Source organism: Acanthisitta chloris, unplaced genomic scaffold, assembly GCF_000695815.1.
Source record: "Acanthisitta chloris isolate BGI_N310 unplaced genomic scaffold, ASM69581v1 scaffold6996, whole genome shotgun sequence".
Taxonomy (NCBI): domain Eukaryota; kingdom Metazoa; phylum Chordata; class Aves; order Passeriformes; family Acanthisittidae; genus Acanthisitta; species Acanthisitta chloris.
The window spans coordinates 85,662-96,215 of NW_008677569.1; the positions used below are offsets into that span (position 1 = coordinate 85,662).

General features: G+C 39.2%; 1 protein-coding gene across 1 annotated transcript in view; it reads right to left on the reverse strand.

The window, feature by feature from the left end:
* FAM193A (family with sequence similarity 193, member A) overlaps window positions 1–5,321 on the reverse strand; it is a 42,508-nt gene extending 37,187 nt beyond the window's left edge. The window contains exons 1-3 of the mRNA XM_009076554.1: window positions 5,262–5,321; window positions 2,275–2,520; window positions 1–24 (exon numbers count right to left, since the gene is read on the reverse strand). The exon at window positions 1–24 is cut by the window's left edge and continues 127 nt beyond it. The gene's annotated coding sequence lies outside the window, so the exon portion shown is untranslated. The remainder of the gene's footprint in view (window positions 25–2,274; window positions 2,521–5,261) is intronic.
* Window positions 5,322–10,554: the final 5,233 nt, after the last annotated feature.

Here is a 10,554-nt window from a genome sequence, read left to right on the forward strand (position 1 = left end):
CATGTGCAAAAGGAAATCTTGGCTCTGAAAAAAAATCCAAAACCCCAAACACATATCCTTCAGTACATAAGGCAGAAAATGTTAATAGGTAGGCAAATATTAAAGTGGCAATTGTAGTACTGCATATATTTTGGGAGGGCACTCAACCAGGCAAAGAATTAATCTTCAAAAAGCCTAATAAATGCAAGTGAACTGAGAAAACCAACAATACAAATAGTCTCATTTCTAATAACCAAAGTATGTTGGTTATAATCATCACTTTCATGTACTTCATCATAAACAACTGAGCCAAAGGAAAGCTTGCATCATTCCCACTTAATCATAAACTACCAATATCTCCTCAGTCTCCAGTATGTTTAGCTCCCAGAGTTTAACAACCCCTTCTAGCAAAAATCATAAAATCTCCTTGTCTTTGACAGCCAGACATATTACTTCCTAAGAATGGATGTTAGAAACCTGCTGTCATTGGCAATGGATATGATGTCCTGCTTACAGTGCTGCTCAACATTAGCAGATGAAACAGTGCTGGTATTTTTGCTCCAGTTTTCCCCCCTACTCTGTGCTCCAGCCCATGCCATGCTTCCCTCCTGCACCTCCCAAGGTTGCCACCAGCTTTCTGTGGCATCAGGCAGAGACCTTTCCCACAACAACAGCATTAATGAAAGGGGGTTTTGTGCCCCAAATCCTGGGCCAGAGGCAGACACAGGTAAGGACAAACCTACATGCATTTGCTGCCAACAGCACAATTAGCTACAGTGGATGGTGCTGAGGCAAACCAAGCTAGGTAATGACAGCAACAGCAACCTGAACACAGGAGCACCTAGAGCAAACCACCTCTACTCTGGCTTGCAGTGACTGGTAACAGATTATTTTTTTTTGCTAATTTTGGCGCTTTTTTTTCCCCAGCTGGCTTCTCTAATTTGACTAGTTACCTAATTGATTTAGTTGCTTTTTTAAGTCAAGCTTCCAAATTTGGAAAATCCTTTTGCTGTTTGCTTGTAAAAAATTCCTCTTAATAAAAAAGAACAGTTGTCAAATTACAAAAATGTTGTAAATTTTTATTTCATCTGGAGTATCTGTAACTTAACAAAACATTTAGGAAGCAAATCCTACCTTCCTTGCACTTGTAGGACACTTACTTTCTTTACTAGTTCATTAAACAGAGTGTAAAGCATGTCAAAAACTTTGACTCAACTGAACAATAACCTGCCTGGGTCTTGCTGTGCTTTGAACTCTCTAGGATGTGTTTACCACCATACCACCAGTATAATTCCCTTAGATGTAATCTCTTTTGATTAATTTTACTACCCTTGCTAATAGCAAGAATATCTGTAAACAGCAGTTGTATACAAGTGATATACTCTTAAATTTTCCTCACAAAAAACTACATTCACTGTGCTTTTAACAGAAGCTTAACAACACATGCTACACAAAGACAATCTTTCTTCACACTGTTTACTGAAATAAAAACCTGTATGTGCCTATGGGCATGTGCACAGCCTGTTAGCTCTCTGCAAGGAGATGTCAGCTGGAATCTATAATACTTCCAATTATTCCAAATGTGTAGCTTCCCAGACCAGTTGTGAAGATTTGGTTCTGCAGTATAGCATAGTTTACTTCTAATGAGGTTTTGCTGGACCTGTCAATGAACTTTTAGTATCTTTCTGCTACACTGAGCACAGCTCTTATGTGAGGCTGAATTCACAACTTGAAATAAAAGCACCATGCATTGAACCAAGAATAGGAAATTGTTATATGCATACTATGCAAAGTTTTTAAAAAAATACAGGAAAGAAAAGATGGCAAAACTCAGAAACATGCAGGGAAGTGTCAATGCAAGTGCAATGAGTCCAGAACACTACTGAAAGAACAAGGAAAATTTAGACAGTTTACCCCACAAAGAGGGGAAAACACAACATGAGCAGACAGAGAATAGAAAAAAGTGTAATGATAAAGGTCATGTTGGTAAGAGCAGAAGAACTGAACATAAGTAAAGGAGGTAAGGACAAAAGTTGAGATCCAATTAATTAAAAGGGAAAAAAACTCAGCAAGAAACAAACCCAAGCCTTACTCTACTCAAAAATTCCAAACTCAGAATCAGAACTCCTCACTTTTGAAATAACTTGCCTGTTCAGTTTGGCTCATAAGAAAACAGAAAACAACTCAAAATCTCCTAGAATGATTTCCCATGGTTTACAGTTTAAGTGGTTCCAAAACAGAAAGTGACCTGCAGCCCATAACAACAGATCTTCTTAGCCTCCTACTTGCACTTACCACAAGAGATTGCTCTATGGTAGCATGCCTCTCCTCCTTCTCCACTGTTCGTCGACAGTCTGGACACACCCACAGTGGAAGATGCAGCATATTGTTTGCTTTAGGAGATGTGGAAAGTGCTGTTTTGTTAGAATTTTTTATTCCGCTCTCTGAAAGCGAAGTATCTTTGCGCTCACTTCTACAAAGAAGACAATGCTCGCCGGTTGTATATGGTGCCCTTTGGCCCAAGCCAAAGGTAAATGGTGTCTGTGAACAAATGTTTTGATAGTAACTGGTTATTCACACAACACACACCAGAAAAACTTATTCTGAGATTTGAAACAAACCAACAAACCCCTAAAAACCACATATGTATTTTATTAGTCATTATGAAATGGTGAATATTTGGAGTGTCCCAAGATCAAACACAGCAGTCTCAACATCCATAGTGCAAACAATTCTGACTACGGATGTACACCCATTTGGAATGAAATGTTTCAGGGAGCATGGCCTACAGCCTTTCCCTCTAAAATAATTCAGCCTAGACGTAATAACCTAGTAAGTAAAATTAAAAAGGGATAGTGCAATTCCTTTCATTGCTATTCACACATACAAAAAGAAAAATAACTGCTCGTTCATGTTCTGAGTTGGCTTCTTTTAAATACAGAAACAAAGACACTTTAAGCTGAGGTTATTACAATATAAAAGTTGTTTCAATCAGTTTTAACCAAACCAATCAGGAGAGTCTTAAAACTCACTATTGGCTACTGACTAAAGTAGCCTATAACTTGGGAGGACAGAGGCAGCTCAAGGCCTAATTTCTCTTCCAAGATGCTACTGTGCATCAAAGTATGGTTCATCCATGAAACTAGGACTGATAGTCAAAAAAGTCAAGCAGAACAAGACAAACAGAACCCAATTGTACAGGACATTAGTGAAGTTATAATGAATGGAACAAAACATTCTCTAATGGCAGAATCAAAGATTTATCCAATTATGGTACAGCTCTGCCTTAGGTAGCAACATCTTCTGTGTAAGCCTAAAAATAAACTCTTCCTTCCTCATAGAAAAAGCAAAATTTAAATAAGTAATTCAAGCATCCCTCTAGATACTGCTGCAGTCTCAATACTGACAAAAACACTGCTTGAAATATCATGTAGGGCTGAAAAGCACCAGCACAGGTGAACAGTTCTTCAGTGCAAAGGACTAGTTCAAGCTAAAACACAACTCACTAACTCTCTTCTTGTCTTCACAGCAACAACAAATTAATTCCCTATTGCTGACATCTAAAGAAAAACAGCAGAGCCTACAAACTCTGATTTTTGTGTTCTTCACATTTGTAAAACTGACAGACTCAGCAATATGCAAAGAAAAACTAGGAATTCTAGATATAAAAAACCCCCAAGACACTTGTGGAGATGAATTCAGTGTGTCTTTCTATCTTTCAGAAGCTCATGAGAAATTTAACAGATTTAGTCAGAACAGCTAATCCCTTTACTCACTGATGCCACTTCCAGAATTCACACCTCAGCACTAAGGCAGGAAAAAGAACACAATCTCTCCAAGAGTCTACTGCAGGTTTTCAGAAAACATTCCCATGAGGAGAGACTCCCTCTGCCTCCTGAAAGGCTGGGACTGACCTACCCATTTCTTGGCTCTGAAAGAATGAACAGATTTCTCAAGCTGGACATTCCTGTTGGTTGACCTGCACTCAACTGCAGATCTTACTAATGCCTAAAACACCTGCATGCAGGAGGCCACGGCTGCTCATCCCTTAGCCCCGAAAGCTTCCTTCTTAAAATATATCTTTTTGAAGCCAGACTAAGTCCCTGTTGGCATGAAAATGACATCTTCATAGCTACTGCAGGCAAATGCTTATGAACATAATCTGCAGGACATCTTCCAACAAGCAGGAAAAGCAGAGGACAAAAAGGTTCAGAAGTTAAGACAACCTGACACTTACTCTTTTGCAAAGGTAAGGGGCATGGCAAACACACTGCAGCCACACTGCAAGGACTTCTACAAATTAAAGACATATGTGTGCAATTTGCTTAAAGCTGCACCACAATCACTAAAAAAAGCCATGGAAAACACAGCAGGAACAATACTTCATTCTGGCCAACTCACAGATTCAGTAAATCCCTAACAATCTCCCGACTGGGCCCATATTTACAACAGACTTGAAGTCCAAATTAAAGCACTTGGTTCCTAGAGCACAATGCAAATCAAGAATGAAACTTTATCTGAGCAGTTTATTCCTTTATCTGAGCAGTTTATTCCTAACACAACTGACAGCTGGAACTTGGACAAATCTAGACCATAAGCATCTCAGAAACCTGTTATGGCTCTGTTACACTAAAATGAAGTTATGAATAGCAGTTTCTGATTTATCTGAAAGGTGATGAATGCAGTGACTGTTCACGTGACCACTTCAACAGCAGCAGTAAACTCTTTCTGGATTAGCTGAGCTTGGAAATTAGGTCACATACACATTTCTATGTGTCTTCAGTGTAATCAGAGCAAAGTGTACATTTTAAGAAAAGCAAGACATTTTTCCACTAGTCAAGCTCAAAAAAATGTGGGATGTATCTCTGCAAGAAAACACCCAGTCTCACTTTCTCTCTGAAACATGTTCAGATATGACATTCATAAATGAAAGCTGGAAGTAGGACAAGTTGGAACAGAAATAACCACATCTCTCCGATGCGTTTAGATTTATTTCCAAGAATAACTTTATTACCATAAAACTGCATAGATTTTTTTAACATCCATGCCCAATTTCAAGCTTATTATAATAAAATTGTATTTTAAAAATAATAGCTTTCACTGCTTTTTAAAGCTTGAATAGTGAAGTCATCAGAAACTGACTTGAGTTAGCAAAGTCCCAATCTCAAGCAGAACTCCTTTTGAAGACTTTGCTCCAGTACATTTAATACTATTCAATAACTTGTCTCATCAAGCAAATAATTCTGCCACCACATACACCCACAAATTTTGGCAGCACATACCTGAGAAACACCCGTGAACTCTGATCCAACAGAACTGTCTGTAAACTGTGTACCATTTAGGGAAACCTGGAAAAAATTAACAATAGATTGGTAACAATAGTTGAGTTTAATGCTAAAAGAGCAAAACCTTTCCCTGTATCTGAGGGTTGATAAAACAGCTTTTGAAGCTTGAATGATTGTTCAACTGCAGAGATGAAACGCTCCTTTTCTTTTGCAATAAAAGTTCTACAGATGCAAAAGTTGGCAATTTATGGATTTCAAACTTTTGCAGTAAAGCTGTTCCAGTAGCAACTCCGAGGTGAAAGAACTGATACAGGAAAAAAGTCATAAGCAAAAAGACATTTTTTCCTTCAGTATTTGACTGTTTGCATTTAGCTTTTAAACTTCTATTGTGAATCGAAACAATTAACAAAGATTCTTGCCTTTTGAAAGCTGAATACAATACTGCTCAGAAAAATATGCAGTGTTAACCAGGAAGAGTATTCCAGAGCATGCCTCCAAATGGCACTCAGCCTTCCCCCTGCCCCAGGCTGGAACTCACACAGAAACCTCTGAGATCTCTTCTACACAAGTGTTACAGAGACTACACCAGGTAGCAATGAAGTGCCTCTTACAAGCCCCCAGGGTTCTCACACAGCATTATTTGAGGACACTAAATCAGGAGTAGAGTTAAGACTACATAGGAAGTCGAGTCAGTGACAATGAAGAGCCCTAGATCACACCAATTTGAAGGAAAGGCATGTGATATAAAGAAATGGGAAAGGAGAAATAAAGTCAATTATTTTATTCTTTACTTTCCCTCTTCTTGAGCACTGGATGAGCTCTTGAATTTCAGGTATCATCTACCTCATGCCTCTGTTCCACCTTCAACATGTTTATGCTAACCTCTTTTTGCTCTCCAGCTTTCCACCTGTTGTTGTCCGATACTAACATTTCTAAGACTACTCTGAAGACTGCAATAAATCCCAGTCTGTTTCATATAGGAACCTCCACATCTTGTGTTGTATTTACAGAGTTGAGAAAATATTTTTGCCCTGCTACCAAACCAGAAACTCTAACTGGAGCCTTCTCCAGTACAAAGGAGCATCCTTCAGTTTTACACATCCACAGAATCACCCACTGCTCAGTTTAGGGACAGGGACACTTGTCAAGTCACTGCCTTCAGCTGGATTTTTTTCAAAGGCAAAGTGGAGGATCTTCAAATCATTTCTAGAGGAAAATAAAAATAAGAAACCACAGATCTTGACTTACATACCCTATGTTACCTCTCAAGTGTAGGTATTTCAGAAAAAAACCACTCATATGCAAGTCAAGCATCTCAGATCTAAAATTATGGGAACAAAAATTCTGATGTGGAACCAGCTCCCTATTTTTATTCAGACACCTTCCAAAAAGTGGAAAAACCAATCAGTTTTTTTAAATTAAAAGAAACCCGGAAGATATATCCTCCAGTCTGGAGGCCACTGGATACTGGCATGCTTATGCACTGAAAAACAAAGAAACCAGTAAGAGAGTGTAGAATTAAATTATCTCTTGTGGGGGAAAAAAAAAGTTCTTAAGAAAATTCATAAAAAGCCACGTTTATCCAAAAACATTACTTATTCATCAAGGGAGTACATTTACCTTCTTTACATTGACGACAGTGGTAATGAGAAATGCATGAGCCACCACATTTAGACACGCAGGCATTGAGTGACCAAGCTAAGGGCAGTCAGAAACGTTACAAAACCAGAGACAAAGACAGGGGGAAGTTTCTGTTATCCACTAAATGTCACAGGAAGCCAAGACAAAACACCGAACATCAGGAACGACTGCTTCATGGAACGACTTGTCATGCTACTAACAAAAGAAAGGGCATCTCTTGATCCTAAGCCCTGTGCAGAATTTGCTTAAAAATATTAGTGTAAGCCCCCCACCCCAAATTTAGTAGTGACCTAAATATCTGCAGGAAGAACTAACACCAAGGAATTGAAAGAAAAGAATTATACAAATAGGAGGAAACAAAGAGAATCATCAAAAATTAAATGTCAGTAGGCAATGAGATTTAAGACATTTTATGTGAGGCTTAGAACAAATACGAAAATCACAAAAAAAGACTTAAGTGGGGATGAATAATGACATGACAGGCAAGGGAAGGAGGTGGCTAAATAACATATTAGAGAAAGTATTAGAAGAATCTTGTAGAAGTTGTCCAAATGGGGCTCAAACAATAGCAAGCTAAAAACAGAGAAAAATACAATGAGACAGTCTCACAAATAACTTAAGGAAGGAAAAAAGAATAAAATCTACAACTAAATCCTTTTTCAAGGCACATGAGGAGCAAGGAGCAGTAGGTAGCCTGTTAGGATCTGTAAGGCTAATGTAAGTAACAAATAGAAACATATAAAAATGCTTAAACAACCTCAGGTCACAGCAGAAACACCAGATTGATTTTTTGTATGTTCACGCCCACTATGGAGGAGTTTAAAAGAGATTCTCCCAGTGAGGGGCTTCTTTATGGAAGATGCATTAAAGGATCTGTTTCAAAGCAAAGCACTGCTAGGAAAAAACCCAGCATAGAGCAAATGGACTAGTGAAAAATTAGCAAACCACCAAGAGTGGATGACATTCAGCCAAGAGTCCTGAAGAAGCTCAAGGACATTATGGTTGCACTAATAATTTCAATATGTTAATGCTTCCTTTATACTTCACCAGTACTAGAGGAGCAGAAGTCTATTTATTTATTTATTTACTAAGCTTTCAAAGGAGAGCTAAGAAACTGCAGTTATCCAAAGTCTGTAGCAGGAAAGTGCCTGAGCCAACAAACTTAACTAAGCACTATATTCTTCGTGTAACTAAAGAGACTGGAGAACACCAGAAGGACCTTCCAAGATCTAGTTACTGGGCCATATGATGACAGATATAATTCTGTGCGCAGACAATTAAAGTAGAAGTGACAAGCTACACAGCTGTCACTGCTGGCGAGCCCTAACTTTTTTTTTTAATTAAAGAAAATTTATTTTTATAGTCCTGAGTATCCTTCTTAATGATTTTAAACCTGTTTTGTGAAAGTAAATGCCAGAAGAAAAGCTGGCATGGATCATCAGGGACATGGGAATCTCCACAAGCATTCTGCACCACAATGCAAAGTGTGTGTGAAATCTTTCTGCTCTTCCTATAAATGTTATTTACAACAGAAAAGATACAGGGAAATATATCCTGTGCTTCTTGCAAGCTGCTGTCACACTAATTCACCTTCTCCAAAATGCTGATTTTCTGGAGAACAGGGCATGCATCATTTTGGCACAGTATAATTCATACCAGAAAAGTATGAAGGAAGAGAGAATCACAGCTTAAACAATACTGCTTGATTACACTGGAATGACCTTGAAGAACCAGTTGAGCAATTAGAACATAAGCACTCAGAGACTGCCATAATTTGCTCTCTCAGCCTGTGCTATCAGAATCAGACCTTCAGGAGGCTGTGACATACTACTAGACAGCACACCCCCATCTTTCTCACAACTGGAGCCTTGTGAAGTCACACAGACATCATGAAAGTGAGAGTGATGCAACATCTGGGGAGAGCTCAGGAAAAGGAAATCACATGAAGAAAATTTACATTTGACTCATCATCACTGAACCCTAAACAGTTCAACAGAAATGTGATGCTCAAAAAAAACCAGAACAGCAAGATTTAATCAAATTTGTCCTGGGGAAATCCAGCAAGGATATATTGCACTGATTTTCTCAGGTATATTAGGAAAGACAAACTCAGAAAAAAACAATGTTACTGAGAGACAATTAAGGCTACACTTTATTCTACAAGATTCTAATATAATAAGGGTTTTCTATACCTATAGAAAAATTACGTTTGTTGGAACGTCTCTAAGTGTCTGAGTAACAGTAAAGAAAGGTACTGGACATAACCCTGCTACCCTCCACCCAACAAAATCCATCCAGATGTCTCATCCATGCCACTTGCTCTCCTGCCTGAATTTTCAGGCCAAAACCCATTTGCCACAGCTGTTCTGTGCTAAGCTTCTCTCAGGCACTTGCAGTCAGCAAGCAAACCACAGCATCACTCTGCAGCTCCAACAGCAGCTCTGCCTCACTCCCCACTGCTCTGCCCAACACCGTTCGGAGGCAGCAGCCTCACGTCACACTCCCTGCTGAAGACCTCCCTCCCTCCCCACAGCCCGAGCGAAGCTCTGACTTGGGCGCTCTCCAGTCACAGGCTGAGCTGTTCCTCTCCTCTCCCAGACACAGCTAAATTGGTCACAGAACTGCTGCTGGCAGATGAATGATGCTTACAAAATCCTAAGTGACTTTCAGATATGAAGAACGATTTCTTTATGCCTTTAGTTCAACAGATAGCAAACGATCCGATTTCAGTAAGTGAAAATTGAGGATCCTTCCTCCCTAACACAAACTGATTTAAGGATAAGCCATTGTAAAAGTCAAATGCATGGATGAGGGGAAAAAATGATGATAAATGCATGAGAGAGAGGTTCAACAGTAGCTAAGAAACAAAACCTGATGCAGGACACCCCTGGAAAGGTACAAAGGAGGAGGATTTTTCTACACATGCTCTATAGTTTTCTTCTCCATTCATCTAGTACCAAGCACCATCAGACAGGACAGCATGTTGGCCAGACCTCTAGCACGGCAAGGGTTTGGGGTTTGTTTGCTTTTAACAGTGCTCCTGAACACAGTCAGTAGTGACCACAGCCTCTGCAGTAACAACAGCCTCTGCACAGTGTATATTACAGCACTGAAGAGATACTAGGGTATAAAAACCAGCACTAAACTATCAACACTTATTCCTTTCTTAATACTTTTTAAGTCCACATTATACCCAGTTAATATCTGGTACAACCCAGCTTTTCAGAGGAAACTGAGACATACCTACTTGGCAGTGTCATCACTCTTGTCTATGAGATCCCACTAATTTTTTTGATTATTTTTTCATCTGCTTTAATTTAAGAAACCCATGAACACTTTTAAAGGCATTGGAAGTACACATCCAAGAGACTAAGCAAAGTACTCTCTGGTTTCACACAGAAAAGTGTGTCTGCCTTGGCCATACTCTGGACAGACTAGTTCCACGTACCACATGAAAGCAAGAACAAACTCACACTCACACCAGGGAGGTCTTGGAACCAGATGAAAGATCACCCAGAACTATATTCAAGAATCCTCTTGGAGAGGATGACCACATTACTACCAGAGCTACAGATGTATTTATGGTCAGTATCAACATGGGCAAGAAAATGCAGAAGTGCCCCCTGTCATGGTGTGCCTGGGCCTGCTG